The 21,340-nt window shown below is 36.3% G+C and overlaps 1 pseudogene; it reads left to right on the forward strand.

Annotated features, from left to right (window-relative positions):
- Positions 1-633, forward strand: LOC128598111 (39S ribosomal protein L48, mitochondrial-like; annotated as a pseudogene).
- The last annotated feature ends 20,707 nt before the right edge of the window (positions 634-21,340 follow it).

The raw sequence follows: 21,340 nt of genomic DNA on the forward strand, positions 1-21,340 counted from the left end.
ATGAATGGAACCCTGGAAAAGGTACTGTGCTGAGGAACAACACCATTTTTAAGTAAACCTTTTCTCTCATAAGGTTTAGAACTTCAGGAGAGAATCCCGTCTATTCTCCAGATAACATGTATTGCATACCAGTAGGCACACTACAAGACAAAGCCACCCATGGCAATGAAAGATACAAGCATCCAATTAAAGCACAAGAGCCCAAGAAGAAGGCAAAAGTGGAAGTGGGAGACCTCTTAATTTGGGGACAGATTATGGTACTTGCAACTTTCACCTCATTGCATATGACATGACCCTGGCAGAGAGTTATGCCCAGGATGTTCACAACCTCTGCAACCCTCGCTTCACTGAAGTTGAGGAAAGTTATGAGTAAGTTTCCTTACTTAGATACCATCACCAGAGGTGATGTGGCTGCTGGACCGAGGCAGCCAAATGGCCCTGGACTCAGCCCTTACCACTCATGCATGAGTGGTTCAGATCAGTGGATTGAGTGCAGTAATTTTCTTGGAAATAATCCAAAGCAATCTTCCTGCAGGAGTCAGACTGTCAATAGAGGAGCATGCTGAAGAAGATTTCAAGGGATGCTTCCAAGGTCAGCCAGAACTGGAAAAACTGTTGGCCAAGTGGAATTAGCTCTTGCAGACATGCAATATGCCCACAGTGGTCATATTGAGTGCCAAGGAGAGGAGCTTCTTGGGATATTCAGAGTTAAGCTGGAGATCCTGACCCTTAGATATCATAGGTTCCTGTTCCCATAGCCAGGAGTGCGTTCTCTCCTCTATAGGAAGGCTGTGCTTTCCTGTTGTTACCACTAACCCTAATTATGCTCCATCTAATGAAAATTTGCTACAGCTGAAAAAAAAGTTAATATTTTACATAATACAGTGATATTTTGTTCATGAAAGTCATGCAAAAAGTTCTTTGGCAATTGTTCTCAGTTTCTGCAGTGAGAGGACAAATTGGGAATGTATGTTTGTTATTGGGAGAGATTAGGACTAAACATTTGTTAGTTGTTATCAACCATTACACTGTCTCCTTTTGGGAGGAATAAAGGAAATAACATGATTTAAGAAGAGTCTTAACCCAGAAATAGATAACAGGATAAGACTGCCATCATGATTTCCTTGAGATTCCTTCAACGTATTATTCTTAGATTTGGTTAAAGTACGTCATTCTCAATGACTAGTGTGGTTAAAAATTTGTAAGAAGTTCTACCTATGTTTTTGGGTTATTACTTATAATCATTACTAAGATCACTACACAACTACATCCTGCAAATAATCTAAAGAGAAAATTATTCTGATTCCCATAAATTATATGAAAATAAACGTGAATTTAAAATCTTAGAACATTTCAGATATTGCTCAAAAGTACATTTCTGTGCGCTATAACTAATGACACTCTATGTGCAATTACTTGAATTATTGAAAGGCTTAGTATTAATCAAACGTGCTATAATTAATTTCAAATATTTAAAAAGTCAGTTTTAAAATATTAAAAGTTTATAAAGTAAACTTTAGTGTTATTCAGTCAAAACGACTATGAAATAAAATTATAATAATATTAACACAAGGAATTAAAGATGATGAATTTAGACAATGAGGACATTAGAAGAATCACTTCAAGTCTTTGCCATTCTCTAGTAGAGAGTAGTCTTTCATCCTATTACCATTTTTTTCCCTTCCTTCCTTCCTTCCTTCCTTCCTTCCTTCCTTCCTTCCTTCCTTCCTTCCTTCCTTCCTTCCTTCCTTCCTTCCTTCCTTCCTTCCTTCCTTCCTTCCTTCCTTCCTTCCTTCCTTCCTTTCTTTCTTTCTTTCTTTCTTTTATTGTTGGGGATTCATTGAGGGTACAATAAGCCAGGTTACACTGATTGCAATTGTTAGGCAAAGTCCCTCCGGCAATCATGTCTTGCCCCCATAAAATGTGACACTCACCAAGGCTCCACCGCCCTCCCTCCGTCCCTCTTTCGGCTTTTCCTCCCCCCCCATAACCTTTATTGTCATTAATTGTCCTCATATCAAAATTGAGTACATAGGATTCATGCTTCTCCATGCTTGTGATGCTTTACGAAGAATAATGTCTTCCACTTCCATCCAGGTTAATACGAAGGATGTGAAGTTTCCATTTTTTTTTTTTAATAGCTGAAAAGTATTTCATGGTATACATATACCACAGCTGGTTAATCCATTCCTGGGTTGGTGGGCATTTGGGCTGTTTCCACATTTTGGTGATTGTAAATTGAGCTGCAATAAACAGTCTAGTACAAGTTTCCTTATGATAAAAGGTCTTTTTCCCTTCTGGGTAGATGCCCAGTAATGGGATTGCAGGATCAAATGGGAGGTCTAGCTTGAGTGCTTTGAGGTTTCTCCATACTTCCTTCCAGAAAGGTTGTACTAGTTTGCAGTCCCACCAGCAGTGTCAAAGTGTTCCCTTCTCTCCACATCCACGCCAGCATCTGCAGTTTTGAGATTTTGTGATGTGGGCCATTCTCACTGGGGTTAGATGATATCTCAGGGTTGTTTTGATTTGCATTTCTCTAATATATAGAGATGATGAACATTTTTTCATGTGTTAGCCATTTGTCTGTCACCTTTAGAGAAGGTTCTATTCATGTCTCTTGCCCATTGATATATGGGATTGTTGGCTTTTTTCATGTGGATTAATTTCAGTTCTCTATAGATCCTAAATATCAACCTTTTGTCTGATTGAAAATTTGCAAATATCCTTTCCCATTGTATAGGTTGTCTCTTTGCTTTGGTTGTTGTCTCCTTAGCTGTACAGAAGCTTTTCAGTTTAATGAAGTCCCGTTTGTTTATTTTTGTTGTTGCAATTGCCATGGCAGTCTTCTTCATGAAGTCTTTCCCCAGGCCAATATCTTCCAGTGTTTTTCCTATGCTTTTTCTTTGAGGATTTTTATTGTTTCATGCCTTAAATTTAAGTCCTTTATCCATCTTGAATCAATTTTTGTGAGTGGGGAAAGGTGTGGGTCCAGTTTCAGTCTTTTACATGTAGACATCCAGTTCTCCCAACACCATTTATTGAATAGGGAGTCTTGCCCCAAGGTATGTTCTTGTTTTGTTTTATAGAAGATTAGGTGGTTGTAAGATGTTAGTTTCATTTCTTGGTTTTCAATTAGATTCCAAGTGTCTATGTCTCTATTTTTGTGCTAGTACCATGCTGTCTTGACCACTATGGCTTTGTAGTACAGACTAAAATCTGGTATGCTGATGGCCCCAGCTTTATTTGTATTATTAAGAACTACTTTGGCTATACAGGGTTTTTTCTGGTTCCATACAAAACGCAGAATCATTTTTTCAAAATCTTGAAAGTATGATGATGGTATTTTGATAGGAATGGCATTGAACAGGTAGATTGCTTTGGGAAGTATAGACATTTTAACAATGTTGATTCTTCCCATCCATGAGCATGTATGTTCTTCCGTTTGTTAATGTCCTCTGCTATTTCCTTTCTGAGGATTTCATAATTTTCTTTATAGAGGCCCTTCACCTCCTTCGTTAGATATATTCCTAGGTATTCTATTTCCTTTGAAGCTATGGTGAAGGGAGTTGTATCCTTAATTAGCTTCTCATCTTGACTGTTATTGGCGTATACAAAGGCTACTGATTTCTGGACATTGATTTTATATCCTGAAACATTACTGTATTTTTTGATGACTTCTAGGAGTCTTGTGGTTGAGTCCTTGGGGTTCTCTAAGTATAAGATCATGTCATCAGCAAACAGGGAGAGTTTGACCTCCTCTGCTCCCATTTGGATTCCCTTTATTTCCTTGTCTTGCCTAATTGTATTGGCTAGAACTTCCAGCACTATGTTGAATAGTAAAGGTGACAGAGGACAACCTTGTCTGGTTCCAGTTCTGAGAGGAAAAACTTTCAGTTTTACTCCATTCGGTAAAATATTAGCTGTGGGTTTGTCATAGATAGCTTCAATCAGTTTTAGAAATGTGCCACCTATGCCTATACTCTTCAGTGTTCTAATTAGAAAAGGATGCTGGATTTTATCAAATGCTTTTTCTGCATCTATTGAGAGGATGATGTGATCTTTATTTTTGCCTCCGTTAATATGGTGGATAACGTTTATGGACTTGTGTATGTTAAACCAGCCTTGCATCCCTGGGATGAAGCCTACTTGATCATGATGAATGACTTTTTTGATGATAAGCTGTAATCTATTGGCTAGAATTTTGTTGAGAATTTTTGCATCTATATTCATGAGTGAGATTGGTCTGAAATTCCCCTTTTTGGTTGGATCTTTTCCTAGTTTTGGTATCAGGGTTATGTTTGCTTCATAGAATGTGTTGGGGAAGATTCCTTCTTCCTCAATTTTTTGGAATAATTTCTGCAGTACAGGAATAAGCTCTTCCTTGAAGGTTTGATAGAATTCTGGAGTGAAGCGATCTGGACCAGGGCATTTTTTGGTTGGAAGATTTTTTTATTGTTTCTTTAACCTCAGTGCTTGAAATTGGTCTGTTCTGGAGGTCTATTTCTTCCTGGCTAAGTCTATGGAGAGGGTGTTATCCCAAATATTGATCCATTTCCTTCACATTGTCAAATTTCTGGGCATAGAGTTTCTGGTAGTATTCAGAGATGATCTCTTGTATCTCTGTGGGATCAGTTGTTATTTCCCCTTTATCATTTCTGATTGAGGTTACTAGAGATTTTACTTTTCTATTCCTCGTTAGTCTGGCCAATGGTTTATCTATTTTATTTATTTTTTCAAAAAACCAACTCCTTGATTCATTAATTTTCTGAATGGTTCTTTTGTTTTCAATTTCATTGATCTCTGATTCGATTTTGGATATTTCTTTTCTTCTACTGAGTTTAGGCTTAGATTGTTCTTCTTTTTCCAATTCCATAAGATGGCTTGTGAGATTGTTGATGTGCTCTCTTTCTGTTTTTCGAATGTAGGCATCTAATACGATAAATTTTCCTCTCAAAACTGCTTTTGCAGTATCCGACAGGTTTTGGTAGCTTGTGTCTTCATTGTTGTTATGCTCAAGGAAGTTGATGATTTCCTGTTTTATTTCTTCCTGCACCCATCTGTTATTCAGCAGAAGATTGTTTAATTTCCATGACTTTGTGTGGGGTCGAGTGTTTTGGTTAGAGTTGAGTTCCACCTCTAGTGCCTTATGGTCTGAGAAGATACAAGGTAAAATTTCAATTATTTTGATTCTGTTGATATTTGTTTTGTGTCCCAGGATATGATCAATTTTGGAGAATGTTCCATGGGGTGATGAGAAGAATGTATATTCTTTATCTTTGGGATGGCGTGTTCTATATGCGTCTATCAAGCACAGTTCTTCTAGGGTCTCATTTAAATCTCTTATATCTTTGTTTAATTTCTGTTTAGAGGATCTGTCCAGCTCCGTAAGAGGAGTGTTAAAGTCCCCTATTATTATGGTGTTATCGGATATCATATTGCTCAGACTGAGTAAGGTCTGTTTCAAGAATGTGGGAGCATTTAAATTGGGTGCATAAATATTTAGAATTGAAACGTCTTCTTGTTGTATTTTTCCCTTGACCAATATAAAGTGACCATCTATGTCTTTTTTGACTTTAGTTGCTTTAAATCCACATGTATCTGAAAATAAGATTGCAACTCCTCTTTTTTTCTGAATTCCATTTGCCTGAAAAATTGTCTTCCAACCCTTGACTCGGAGTTTTAATTTGTCTTTTGAAGCCAGGTGTGTTTCTTGCAGACAGCAGATGGATGGCTTGTGTTTTTTAATCCAGTCAGCCAATCTATGTCTCTTCAGTGGGGAATTCAAGCCATTAACATTTATTGAGATGATTGATAAGTTTGGTAGTATTCTATTCATCTTATTTTGTGAGAGTCCATTGCTTAGTTTTGTCTTTTGCATCAGTGTGGACGTTAGGGTCTGTCCTTTAATATCTGAGTTCTTACTTTGCTGCTGATGCATTGTGATGGTCAGTGTGTAGAACAGGTTGAAGTATTTCCTGTAGTGCTGGTCTTGCTTGGCGAATTTCCTCAATGTTTGTATATCCGTAAATGATTTGATTTCTCCGTCAATTTTAAAGCTTAGCTTAGCAGGGTACAGAATTCTGGGCTGGAAATTGTTCTGTTTAAGTAGATTAAAGGTAGATGACCATTGTCTTCTTGCTTGGAAAGTTTCATTAGAGAAGTCTGCGGTCACTCTGATGGATTTGCCCCTGTAGGTCAACTGGTGCTTACTCCTGGCAGCTTGCAGAATCTGTTCTTTTGTCTTGACTTTGGACAGGTTCATCACAATGTGTCCTGGAGAAGCTCGGTTAGAGTTGAGGCTACCTGGGGTCCGATATCCCTCTGAAAGCAGTGTGTCAGAATCTTTGGTGATATTTGGGAAATTTTCTTTTATAATATTCTCTAATATGGCTTCCATTCCTCTGGGGCATTCTTCTCCCCCTTCTATAACTATAACTATAACTCGTATGTTGGAACGCTTCATAAAGTCCCATAATTCTGACAGTGAACGTTGTGCTTTCTCTCTCTTCTTTTCTGCCTTTTTACTATCTGAGTTATCTCAAGAACTTTGTCTTCTACCTCTGAAATTCTTTCTTCTCTATGGTCTAACCTGTTGCTGATACTTTCCATTGCATCTTTAAGTTCTCTAATTGACTGTTTCAGTTCCTTCAGCTCTGCTATATTCTTTCTATATTCTTCATATCATTCATCTCTTATTTGAATCTGTTTTTGGATTTCCTTTTGGTTATTTTTCACTTTATTAGCTGTTTCTTTTATTGTTTCCATCATTTCTTTCATTGTTTTCAACATGTGTATTCTAAATTCCCTTTCTGTCATTCCTAACATTTCTTTATAGGTGGAATGCTCTGCAGTAGGTACTTCATGGTCCCTTCGCGGGGTTGTTCTGGACTGGTTCTTCATGTTGCCTGGAGTTTTTTGCTGATTCTTCCTCATGAGTGATTTCTTTTATCTGTTTCCTTGCCCTAATTTTCCTTTCACTTCATCTTGCTCTTTAAGTTCTCGTGCCTGTGGATGAAGGTTTCGATGAGTCTTTTTGGTACAGGACCAGAAGGATGAGAAGGTTGAAGAGCAAGAAAGGGATGGAAGAAAGGAGGAATGAGCGAAAAGAAAAAGAAAAAATAGAGGAAGGAGAGGGGGTGGGTAAAAGAAATATTGACAAAAAGAAGAGAGGCACAGAAATAGGGAGACAGAGCACTATAGGTGTACAGTAGGGTACTTTGACACAACCTTAAAAAAAACCCCACCTTCTGGGGGTGCCCCGTTGGGTGGTTCCCTTGAGGTCAGTGGCTCTTTGCTAACCTGGTCAGACACAGTACCCCACCTCCACCAAGTAGAGAGGAAAGAGAAAAATGCTATAAATCAAACCAAAACAAGCAAACAGAAAACTTTATGGGATAAAATTGGGTGAAAAACCAAATAATAGTTGTAGAAACACTAGCAAAAATGAAGTTCTAGTTATTGAAAAAGGCAGCAATGGGAAATTATAATTACACTAGAAAAATTGAGAAAGAAAAAAATCTGTATGGAAAAGGTTGAAATTTAAAAACAAAACAACATCAACAACATCAAAATAAACAGAAAAACAACCAAACCAAAAAAAAACAGAAAAAAGAAAAAAGAAAACCAAAAACGAAGCAGTATGTATATGTTGTTGAATATTGTCTGGCCAACACGTTGTCCTCTGGGGTATGAGCGTTAATCACAGTGCTGATATGACTGGAGGCTGAAGATTTCTCCAACCCAGCAGATAGACACCCTAAATCTCTCTTCAGCACTCTTAAAAGGCACTTCGAACTTGTAAACTTGCTGAGTAAAAGCTTTCCCAGGAAAGTGCTTGTCGCTGGAATCACTGCTGAAGTGGCTATCCACTTACCCAGTGTGCCAAACTGGTCTCACTCTGCCCCGAGGGTTAGGGCTATAAAGTGGCTCAGACCCCACCCTTAGGCTACTCAGTTGCTGGTTTACCAGCTCCCGCCCAATTCTTGCTCTGCAACCCTGAGGGTGGAGGTTACCAGGGCAGATCACTCACAATGGCTCCCTGTGGCCCACAGCCAAACACTATTAGCTCCGTCTGGCTCAGTGGCTCAGACTGGGGCCCTAGACAACAGCCAAATTTCTCTGCACTCCCACTCAGGCTCTCCCCAAGGCAGTTCAACTGAGTGCCAAGTCCAAAGACACCAAAACAGTTCACAGGTAAGGCCTTTCCGGTTTGCAGTCTCGCTGCTACTTACAGTTGCTGGCGGGTTTAGACGGCTTGAACACACGCGACCACTTGCCGGTTTTCCACTGTTTTAGTCCTCCTCTTGGGGTCCAGAAGTCTCTCGCTGACTCCCTGTATCCTCTCAGGGGTGATGGTAGGCAGATCCCACCAGCCAGAGATGCCTGGAGTCCTATCTCCCCAGACTCACGGTGCCCAGATGCAAGGAAGCTGTTACTCGGCTGCCATCTTGCTCCAAAGGTCTACCATTATTTTTGATTATTACAATTTTGAAATGTAGGAAAATCTTTTCCTTGCCTTGTATGCAGTAATTGCTTTTTCTGACAAATCCAACACATAAAAAAATGGAAAATCTTTATCAAAATTTAAATTTTCGTATTTTATGTACAGTATCTTATATCATATTGTAAAAATACGTTAGTAAAAAGAAGTCTATAGTCTGCAAAATACATAATAAATACACTGAATTAGCTCTTAAGACTGATGAACTTCTTTTGATTTAATACGTTTATTTATGCAGACACTGTACTTAACATGGCATTGGATTTTCAATGCCATTTGTCATATTTAAAAATAAGGTCAAACCCCATTTTGAGGTGAAATTTGTATAAATGAAGGTAAATAAAATACTTGAGATATAACTGCTAGATTAAGCTTTTTATTATTCATACATAGTCATTTTAAAAAACAGCTGAGACTGATAATTTATCATCTCAACTAAGAATGAAAAAATATTTTAAATTTCTATACCACCAAAGTAAAGTTTTCCAACTTGTCTTGTTTGTCTAGATTTCTTCTTGCCTTCAAATTACACCCAGAATTGGAGTCTCTGGAATTAGACAGGAGCCAAACTGCCCGAGTTCAAATCCCAGCTATCCCATTTATTAAATGAATAATCCTGCAAATTATACCCAGAATTGGAGTCTCCTTGAGAACAGGGATTGGATTTTTAATACAAATCTCTAACATCCAAACAGTGGCATGCCACATTTAAATAGCTTTCAGTAAATAAATAAAGGTATGCATTAATGAAACATTAATATATCTCCAAATTGTTGCACGTATTTAATAGATAGGTGGAAGACAAGAGGAAGGAGTCTATCCTTTGGAACAAATATAATTGGACATAATAGTTTTAATATGTACTCACTTGGTAATTATAAAATTCCAGGGATTGTCCTAATGATTTACCTATATTAAGTCACTAAATCCTTATAGTAAGTTCAAAGTGAGGTCCTAGTATCATTCCCGTTTTATAAATGAAAAGACTGGTCCAGGAGCAGTGACTCACACCTGTAATCCTAGCACTCTGGCAGGCATAGGAGGAGGATGCTTGGAGTACAGGAGTTTGAGACTAGCCAGAGCAAGAGAGGAGATCTCATCTCTAATAAAAATAGAAAAAATTATCCAGTTATTGTCACAGGTGTATATAGTCCCAGAACTTGGGAAGCTGAGGCAGGAAGATTGCTTGAACCCAAGAGTTTGAGGTTGCTGTGACAGAGGCTGATGCCATACCCCTCTTTCCTGGGCATCAGAGTAAAACTCTGTCTCAAAAAAAAAAAAAAAAAAAAGAATAAAATAAAATAAAATACTGAAGAAGAACCACTTTAAATAACTTGTGTAGGATTATTCATTTAATAAACGGGATAGCTGGGATTTGAACTCATACAGTTTGGCTCCTGTCTGACTTCAAAGATAATATTTTTGGTTATCATGATAATATCATGATAATGGTGAAAGAGACTGTCCAAAGTATTCTTCCACAACAATAATCTTAAATACATGAATTTTCTCTGAGGAATGACTTTCTCTTATTTCCTCAGTGCTCAATATAATTTGTGTCAAATATGTTCAATGATTAGAAAAAGACATTAAGATATAAATCAAGTAATGCTCTATTAAATAAATAATATCTAAATCTTTCGAAAGATTTTCCTAAGTAGAAAACTTTTCATGCAAATTTTGGATATTACAGGACAACCTGAAGAACAGCAGAATGCAGAAAGATGCTATAAAATCTCTGCAACAGCTTTAAATTTGTTATTTACTAATTTTCTTTAAAATTTTCAGCAGTTTACAAATACTTTATTTGAAAACAGTGGAGAATTAAAAGCATTCATTGGGACATTTACTCTATGATTAAGAAAGTTTTGTGAATTACAATCATTAAAAGAAGACTAAATTGTTTCAAATATTTTTCTTTTTTCAGCTTTCAGTTGCCAAATCATTTCATTTATAATTTTTAAAGATGTTCTGAAAATTCTGGTGTAAAACTCAGAAGATGACGTAATTTTCTAAAAGTTGATATGAGAAAGAGTGAATTGGTTTACAACTGTAGCCATGTGAAAATTAATGGAGTTATTTAATCCCCTTTCCAATTAGTCCAGTATGTGACAATCAAAGGTAAAAAACTAGTGAAATACTAGAAAACAATTTTTTGACATGCAATTGAATTATCATCTTGCTTCAATGGACAGTAATAGGATGCCCTTGGGGTTCACCTTTAAGCAGATCATAAAATCTAAAGTCATTGGTAAGATTTATAGAGAACAGACTCTGACATTAGGATAGAATGCACATTTAATTGGATAACACAGATATAATTATCTTGCCTCATGGCTAAATATCTCTGTGGAATTGTACTGAAAAAAAAAAAAAAAGAAAAAGAATCCAGCCACTAAAAGCAAGTAAGAAGTCCAAAGGAGTCTTATGGACCATGTCAAAGTGTACACAATTGAAGGCCTTCTGTCACAGTACTTCAAATCTCTTCAAACCTTTGGTCTTCACCAGCTCTAACTGCTGCAAAGCCCTGCAATTGCTCCCTTTTAACCCTTAACTTGACCTCCTTTTAAAATGTAGTTTCCTGCTGCTTCTGCCTCTTGGTCTTCCTTCACTTCAAGCTGACCTCCCAGTCCTTTTTAATGAAAATTAACCAGTTGACCTAATACTGTTCTTAAGAAGTCTTCATATACTTTGATCCCTTCTCCTGATGCTATACCTCAAAAGGCCAGGCTCCAGCTATCTTTAGTCCCTAATATTATTATCATGTGGCCACCCTGAGAAGGAACACTTCATTAAGGAAAACTTGCCAGGTATTTTTCTCTAAAAAGGCCCCCTCAAGATTATAAATTGTAAACAAAGGAAAATATTCTTAGCAGGGCCTCTAGCAGATTCATTACATATACTAGAATTTCTCACGCTTTTCTGTCACCATTTGCAGAATATCAACAAAAATTGGTACCTGGTTCATCTCCTTTGGACTTACAAATAAATAATTACCAATAACCATGCCTTAGCTGAAGTTGCTATTTAAAAAAAATATAAAATTAAATTTTCTGAAGATTATCTATTTGCTTTAATTGTTGTGTCCTTAGCTGTGCAGAAGCTTTTCAGCTTAATTAAGTCACATTTGTTTATTTTTGTTATTGTTGCAATTGCCACTGAAGTCTTCATAAAATCTTTCCCCAGGCTCACATCCTTAACAGTTTTTCCCATGCCTTCTTCTAGGATTTTTATCATTTCATGTCTTAAATTTAAATATTTTACCCATCTTAAGTCAATTTTTGTAAGCAGAGAAAGGTGCAGGTCCAGTTTTTAGTCTTTTACATATGGTTTATCCAGTTCTCCTAACACCATTTATTGAATAGGGATTATTTTCCCCAGCGTATACTTATGTTTGGTTTATTGAAGATCAGATGACACAAAGAAACTGATAAAGGATTGATAACTAGAATCTATACAAAACTCAAATTATAATCAACAAAAAAAGAGCAAACAATTCCATTTACCACTGGGCAAGCGACATAAACAGAGCCTTCTCTGAGGAAGACAGATGAATAACTAAAAAACATATGAAAACATGCTCATCATCCCTAATCATAAGAGAAATGCAGATCAAAACTACTCTGAGATTTCACCTAACCCCAGTGAGAATAGTCCACATCACAAATTCTCAGTGCTGAAGATGCTGGTGTGGATGTGGAGAGACGGAACACTTTTACACTGTTGGTGGGACTGCAAACTAATACAACCTCTTTAGAAAGAAGTATGGAGCATCCTCAAAGAACTTCAAATTGACCTTCCATTTGATCCTGCAATCCCATAGTAGGCAGAAGAAAAAAATAATTTTATTATATGGATATTTGCACTGGATTGTTCAGTTTACAATCACTAAGATGTGGAAACATCTTACATGCCCATCAACCTGGGAATGGATAAATAAACTGTGGTATACTTACTCCATGGAATACTATTCAGCCATAAAAAGATGAAGACTTTACATCTTTCATATTAACCTGGACGGACTTGAGACACATTCTTCTTATTAAAGTCTCACAAGAATGGAAAAGCAAGTATCCAATGTATTCAATACTAATATGAAGCCAGTAGATGATCTAATACATGCCCACACAAGAGAAAAACTCAATTCAATTCAAAATGGGGGAAAAGAAAGGAAAAAGGGAAAGGGAGAAGGGGAGGTGTGTGCTCCCACTTAATGAGCACAAAGTGGGGGTATATGGCACACTTCCTGGGTGAGAGACACAGCTACAACAGGGACTCTTGCTAACAAGTGCAAACATTGTAACCTAATTGTTTGCACCCTCATATTAATCTGGAAAAAAAAAAAAGAAAGAAACAAGTTCCCAAAGAAATTAAGGTAACTAAAAAAAGGAAAATCATAAATTTGATGGCATAAATAACAGACATTTACTTCTCACACTTCTGGAGACTGAGAAGTCTGAAACAAGGTGATAGTTCCTGGTGTGGTCTGTTTCTTGGCTGTAGTCAGCTGCCCTCTTTCTGGGGACTCACATGGCCTTCCCTCAGTGTGGGCATGTGGAGATAGGAACACTAATCTCATAATGAGGGCCCCACCCTCATGATCTAACCTAAACCTGATTATCCCCTGCAAAAAAGCCCACCTCCAAATACCGTCACAATAGCAACTAGGGCTTCATCTTAGGAATTTTGGGGAGACACAAACATTCAGCTCTTAACAAACTGTAGCTTCATTAGCACATTTTCTATTTTATGAGCCTCTTTTGAAATTTTGAAGGCTTTGACTTCTTGAAAAAGATCAAAAGTGCTTTACTGGGAAAAAAGAGAACTCAGTTGGAAAGAAAATTGGTACTCTGTTCACAAATAAATAATCTGAGGTGCTCAATAAAATATTTGGTGTTTTTTTCTACTTTAATGAATAATGTAGGGCCTCATATCATGGGGAATAATTGAATTTTGCCTCTGCAAACTCCTAATAAGTGTTCTGCCAATAGGCAGGAAAGCAGGGCTTTCCCAACTGTAGTGAAAAATGTGGCTTTATTTTTAAGTCCCTGTGGTTTCACAGGAAGACAGCTCTTTTAAAAAATGTAAAAATTTTATATAGACCTTTTGACACATTTACTAAGTTTCACATGTACCCTTGTAAGATGCACCGCAGCTGTAATCCCACCAAACACCCTCCCTCCGCCCACCTCCCTCCTCCCTCCCCTCCCTTTCCCCCTTCCCACTATTCTTAGGTTATAACTGGTTTATAGATTTCATGTGAAAGCCATAAATTAGTTTCATAGTAGGGCTGAGTACATTGGATACTTTTTCTTCCATTCTTGAGATACTTTACTAAGAATAATATGTTCCAGCTCCATCCACGTAAACATGAAAAAGGTAAAATCTCCCATCTTTCTTTAAGGCTGCATTATATTCCATGGTGTACATATACCACAGTGTATTAATCCATTCATGGATCAATGGGCACTTGGGCTTTTTCCATGACTTAGCAATTATGAATTGGGCTGCAATAAACATTCTGGTACAAATATCTTTGTTATGTGATTTTTGGTCTTCTGGGTATATGCCTAATAGAGGAATTATAGGATTGAATGGCAGACCTATTTTTAGATCTCTAAGTGTTTCCAACATTTTTTCATAAAGGAAAACATCTTTCCAAAAGATGTATTAATGTATTAATACAAAAGGAATGTATTAATTTGCATTCCCACCAGCAGTGTAGAAGTGTTTCCTTTTCTCCACATCCACGCCAACATCTCTTGTCCTGGGATTTTGTGATATGGGCTAATCTTACTGGAGTTAGAAGATATCTCAAAGTCGTTTTGATTTGCATTTCTCTGATAATTAAAGATGATGAGCATTTTTTCATATGTCTGTAGGTCATGCGCCAGTCTTCGTCAGAGAAGTTTCTCTTCAAATCCCTTGCCCAGCCTGTGATGGGATCCCTTGTTCTTTTCTTGCTTATACGTTTGAGTTCTCTGTCGATTCTGGTTATTAAATCTTTGTCGGAGACATAACCTGCAAATATCTTCTCCCATTCTGAGGGCTGTCTGCTTGCTTTACTTACTATGTTCTTGGCTGTGCAGAAGCTTTTTAGTTTGATCAGGTCCCAGTAGTGTATTTTTGAAGCTGCTTCAATTGCCCGGTGCTCCTCATAAAATACTCGCCCAGACCGATTTCTTCAAGGGTTTTCCCTGTACTCTCTTCTAGAATTTTTATAGTTTCATGTCTTAAGTTTAAATCTTTAATCCAGTGAGAGTCTATCTTAGTTAATGGTGAAAGGTGTGGGTCCAGTTTCAGTCTTGTACAGGTTGCCAGCCAGTTCACCCAGCACCATTTGTTACATAGGGAATCTTTTCCCCACTGAATGTTTTTAATTGGCTTGTCAAAGATCAAATAATGGTAAGTAGCTGGATTCATCTCTTGGTTCTCTATTCTGTTCCAGACATCTACTTCTCTGTTTTTGTGCCAGTACCATGCTGTTTGATCACTATCGATTTATAGTATAGTCTGAGGTCTGGTCGCGTGATTCCTCCTGCTTTGTTTTTATTTCTGAGTAATGTCTTGGCTATTCAAGGTTTTTTCTGATTCCATATAAAATGAAATATTATTTTTTCAAGATCTTTAAAGTATGACAGTGGAGCTTTAATAGGGATTGCATTAAAATCATATATTGCTTTGGGTAATATGGACATTTTAAGAATGTTGATTCTTCCTAGCCATGAGCATGGTATGTTTTTCCATTTGTTAACATTTTCAGCTATTTCTTTTCTTAGAGTTTCATAGTTCTCTTTATAAAACCAGTGTATGGTGCCCATGATCACATTAATATACAGAACTATGATTTAATAATAAAAAAACCCACAGAAAATAAAGGTAAAATTTGAAGAAATAGCCTGAATTCAGATTTAAAACAACACAACTCAAATGGATATGTATTAAAAACCATATTAAAGCATATGCTAGTCATGCCTCACTCTATCTCCCCCTCAGTATTCTTGAGTTCAACAGAAAGTTCAAGAAATATTGAAATATTTCCCCACTTCAGAAGTTTGCTTCTGTCACTCTTCACAGGGAAAAGTTTTCCACAGGAGCTTGTATGGACATATAAAAAACAACTCAGAAGTGTAAGGAGATTGATGGTAATGCCTCTGGAGGTGATATTCAACAAATGCGATGGAAGTTAGTAAATAGAAACATTCTGAAGCAAGTTTCCTGGGAGGCTGAGAGAATCCCCAGCAGGACTGACTACTTAGTGAATAGCACCCCAAAGCTGTGACTTTTCACAGAATGAATAGATCCTTATGTTTGTGCCTTCCCAACATTCCCTGGGAAAGGGGTTGAGATTGCATATCCTCTTACACCATGTTTGGATTTTTGATAGAACAGTTGCCTACCTCCGGCCAACTGAGGCCCTAGAAAAGAGCATGCTGGTCCTACATCATTGTGATGTAGTCAAATGTTTTTCTCCTTCCAAATCTGAATTAATTTGAAAATTCATTACCAAAAGTAATGTTTTTAGTCAGTTAAATTTTATGAAAAGGACTTCACTGATATTAATAGAGGAAGTAGAAACTTTTAAAATATTGATGTTTAAACTGCTTATGGTAAAATTAGGTACAAACTAAACCATTACTTAAATTTTATATTAAAAAATACGCAGTACTAAGCATCATTTACTGTTTAATTTCTCAAATAGTGTATATTTTCATTGATTCTCAGTGGTGAATGTGGTACTGCAACCATCTCTGGGACATCTGTAACCCCCCTGCTAGAAATCCTGGTATGTCATAAAGGTGTATTCCCAAAAGTGGAAGCTATTTCTGTGGTGGGACACTGTTACTGTTATGTCATCCCTGAAGAGGAATGTTTATAAGGAAAAGTGAATATTTACAATTGATAATGATTACATATTGTTTCATTAAAAATTTTTAAAGTTTATTGCATTGGTTAATTAAATATATATTTTAATAATATTTAATATGGTAGTAAAGGTAATTACTTTAAAATTAAGCTTAAACTTTTTACTTTTTAATTCTATGAAATCAAATCTTTTGTAGCTCCCACAGAGTATTCTAAAAGCTGGGAAAGGGAAGAGGAAGAGAAAGAAAGGGAGACAGATTGGTTAAAAAATTACAAAATCACAGTTATATAGGAAAAATAAGTTCTAGTGCAGGGGTGGAGAACCCCCATCCTTAAAGCCACATGTGGCTTTCTAGGTCCTTAAGTGCACCCTTTGACTGAATCTAAATTTTACAGAATAAATACTTTTATTTATTCATACATTTTCGTCTTTTATGTTTTTATTTATTTGTAAAATGAATACATTTAAAATACCAAAGAATAAAATAAGTTTCAATGAAATAATCCTCCCAGATTGACCAGCACAATTAGAACATTAGTAAGCCATAAGGACAAAATTGATTTAATTCTGACTTTCCCCACCTGACCAGCACCATCACCCTTGGAGGATAGTTAGTGAGAGTTTATGAGATTGAGTATTCCAGTCTGTTACCAGCTTTTGAAAATGGTACACTATGTTTCTGTTTGAAGTGGAATTTGTGAATAGTTGCACAGCTTGATGGTATGTTTTAATTCTGTCTGCTTAATAGCCCATCATGTCAAAGAAGACCAAAAGAACACTGAAGGAAGATAACCATTTTTTAAACTAGCATTGGGAAGTGCAATATTGTCTTCTTTCTGCTGAAGATAAGATGATTTGCTTGCGGGTGGCGCCTGTGGCTCAGTGAGTAGGGCGCCAGCCCCATATGCCGAGGGTGGTGGGTTCAAACCCAGCCCCGGCCAAACTGCAACAACAAAAAAATAGCCTGGCGTTGTGGCGTTGTGAGCCTATAGTCCCAGCTGCTCGGGAGGCTGAGGCAAGAGAATCACATAAGCCCAAGAGCTGGAGGTTGCTGTGAGCCGTGTGACGCCACGGCACTCTACCGAGGGCAGTAAAGTGAGACTCTGTCTCTACAAACAAACAAAAAAAAAAAAGATGATTTGCTTGCTTTGCAATACTGCAACAACACTAGAAAAATTCAATGCTTATCAGCATTGTAACACTCATATGAACCACAAATATTTAAAATCAGAGAGAGAGGTGCAGAATGTTGCAGAAATTACATAATGAAAGCAAAAGCAAAGATAATTGTTTCAAGCAGCAATAAGACCTGGAAATAATGCCACTGAAGCAACTTGTAAAGTTATCATATAAACTAGAGGAAATGGGAAGTCATTCAGTGCTGTAGAAATCGTGAAAGACTGCATTGTCAAAGTTGTAGGATATATAGACGCTTACAACATTTCAAAGTACAAATAATTGCTTCTTTAGAGGAGAACCATTACTGATTGGCAGGATGAATTAGACTTCAACTTAATAGAACACTTTCATGCAATACTTCAAAAGGAAAATATATAGTATATCATTCAATCACTTTCACTGAATCAACTGACTCAGCACTTCATTTTGGTCCTAACAAAAGATATTCCTTGCTAAGCAGAGTTTTACTTTGAGCACTCTTGTGAACAGAACATGGGGAATAAGTATCTTTAAAAACTTTCAAGATAAATGTCATGAAGTTGAACTGATTGGTAAATTTAGTGAGTGTATATACAGTTGGTGCACCTTCCGTGACAGGAAAACATGTAGAGTTTATTGCATGGATAAAAAAAGTATTTACAGATCTAGATGCTCTCATTTCTTTATATCTTGCATTAGCTAAACCTCTGTGCAAAAGCTACTATTTTAAGTGACACTTTGCACAAAGTCATAAGTATTGTTAACTATATTTGTGCAAAATTGACATAGCATGATCAGTTTCATAACATGCTAAAGTTGAACTATGAGGAATTCATTTGCCCTATCATTTTAAAGTGCTTTGGCTATTGCAGGGACAGGTGTTAGCCAAAATTTTATCCCTGGAATAATGGATAAATTTTTTGAAGAACAGAAGAATCAACAATGTGAAACTTTGGAAGAAGATTTCTCTAGACATGCAGCATTTCTGTGTGATATCATGTCAAATCAAAACGACAATAAAGATGTCATTTAAATAACATAAAACATACAATATGTGGCAAAAAGTTATTTTCACTTTTTCTTGAAAGTACATTTCAGATGAACATTCTACCCATTTAGCAAAGGTCAATGATAAACAGGATGATATATGGGAATCATTTGAAGAGGATACAGCTGTTATAAACCCATTAATTGGGGAATATAATGAAAGGGTCTTTGACTTTGAGAATATGACATCGCACTCAAATTAGCATTTCAGCCTCACCAAGGCACCTAAAAAACTACAGATTGAATTGACTGAGCTCTTAGTAGACAGCATTACTGTGTATTTCTAAGAAAATTACATAAATATAATAAAACTAGAGTTAAAATCTCTAACTTCTTATATGTATCTATTTGAGTATTTGTATTTAACATACATATATACTGTATATGTAATTAAATTAAGATATAAGAGTTTGTAAATCATAAAGTAAGTCACTAATTTAAGAAGTTTGACTTTTAAATATGTTTTATGCTTATTAGTGATTTTGAATAATTATCAACAAAAATTTCTAACTTTGAAACTTTTTCTTGCTCTGTTTTTTAAAAATATTATTACCCGAAAATAGGCACTCCAAACTAATGTTAAACTTCTAACTTTCTCCAAAACTCTGGGTATCTTTTTTGTGTTTCTTTCTTTTCTTTCCTTCTTTACTTTTTCAAAATAAGTTGAAACTCTAAGGTAATAAAACTATTACACATAATAATGGAGAAACTGGTAAAATTTTATTTTGTATCACAATAAAATATTATAGATACATAGTTATGCGCAAATAGAGAAATACCAAAAAGAAAAAAAAAGGATACAAGCCTCTGAATGCTCTTTTCCCGTACAATTTCTCTGGATGACATTTGCAGCACTGATTTTGAGAGGTAAGGTAATGTCTACCTCTGGTACATTAGGTAAATTTATTTACCAGTTAATATAAAAGCAGTAGGTTTCCCAAGTTCAGTGTTCCTCAGCTGCTCTACAAATTTATTGCATATCCAACATTGCTTGGGCCCCTGTCTTTTACCCTTATGGAACTTAGGAGATGCAAGGCACTGACATAAACATGGTAACTGATGTTAGCAGTGCCACCAGTGATAACATCCTTTGTCTCTGGCCCAGGACCTTTGTATCTTCTTCTTGTTTACAAAACAGTAACAGACTAACTTATGAGCTTATGAGTGGAATAAAATCTCAAACCCTGACACTATTCTTCCTGTTTAACATACGTGACAGGTGTTTTTATCTACCAATTGTTAAACTTCAATCATGCCCCTTTGTGACTGGTTGATATTATTCTGCAGAGCCTTGATGGGATGGTAAAATCATTACGATATATTACTTAGGTATCTGTTATAGAATCTACCTATATCCACGAGTGTCCTTCCTCAGCTCACAGGCTGAATGCAGATTACTTGAGGACTGTTTTTCTTACCTGTGGTGTTGGACATTGTGGAAGGTGTGCACAGACCTTTCCTTTTGCTCATCAACTTTATTTAGTGTTTGTGTATTTAGCATGTGGCCCAAGACAACTCTAATTCTTCTGGTGTGCAACACAAAAAAGTTTAGACACTCCTGAAAGTTTATACCAATGTTTAATTTTCCTCAAATGGTTAAACTGATAGCATGTAACCTTGCTGCAGTTTTAAGGTTTAGATAACTCTGAGATTTTTTTATTATTTCAATGTGCTATGTAAATAAATAAATTTTCTATTTTCCTTGGGCACTTCAATCAAATAATTAAAATATTTAATGACTTTGAGGCAACACAACATTTTGGAATCTTACTAAGATCATAATTTCGTTAATATATTGAAAACTAAAGCAAAACAAAACAAAACAAAACAAAAAAACCTTTACGTGACTAGCAGCCCTTAATATTTTCCCACCAACTGGTAATTTTTATTAATCCAAGGGACTTATTTAAATGTTGAGAAAATTGCAACAAAAATTTCCTGGACATGTTTAATGGGTAACCAAAAACATATTGTATCTGTACTTAGGAAAAAAGCACAGAAAAACTCAGTAAATAGGCAGAGTTTGAAATCTCTGCGTCAAGAGTCATTTACAAATAAATTTTAGACTGTTACCACATTATAAAGTTTTAAAAAATAATTTAGCAAAGAAGGAACGTTTTCTGGTTTTATTACAGCTTTCATTCCAGCTAAAGTTCTACTCCCAGATAATGTTAATGTGATCTTGTTCCACATTTCTCATAAACTCTTATTTTGTAAGTGTTATAAGAAGACACATAAATCTCAGTTTGAAGTATCTTCTGACAGACTCTGTATCATTGAATTTATAGCTTGTCAGGTATTTACAAAATTAATATACGTGTAGGGTCATATGCATAATTAATACAGTGTCAACTTTTCAAAGGAGCATGACTGGACACATTTCTTCAGGAGAATATGTTTCTTGGAAGAAACACTGCCAGCAATAGAACTACGCTGTAAAAAAGCATGCTGAGTATTTTAATCACAAAGAGTCTGCTTAAACTCCTTGACAAACACTAGTAAAGACGGTTCTTAGGATAAAAGTGTTTAAGTTACTATAACCTGGACAGCCAGACTGTGTAAAATCTGACCCTGAGTCTTACCAACAAAACCTCCACAAGTAGACAACTTCTAGGAGTAGACAGCTTCCTCCAAGAGTCTACAGATCGAGAAGATGACAGGAAAAGTATATTCAGCCATATGTAGTTTTCACTCAAGACATATCAGGTAAAAATCTCTGACCAGGAAACCATCCCCACATTTTGATTCACATACTGTTATTTGGATAA

The sequence above is a fragment of the Nycticebus coucang genome, chromosome 2, assembly GCF_027406575.1.
Source record: "Nycticebus coucang isolate mNycCou1 chromosome 2, mNycCou1.pri, whole genome shotgun sequence".
NCBI classification, from domain to species: Eukaryota; Metazoa; Chordata; class Mammalia; order Primates; family Lorisidae; genus Nycticebus; species Nycticebus coucang.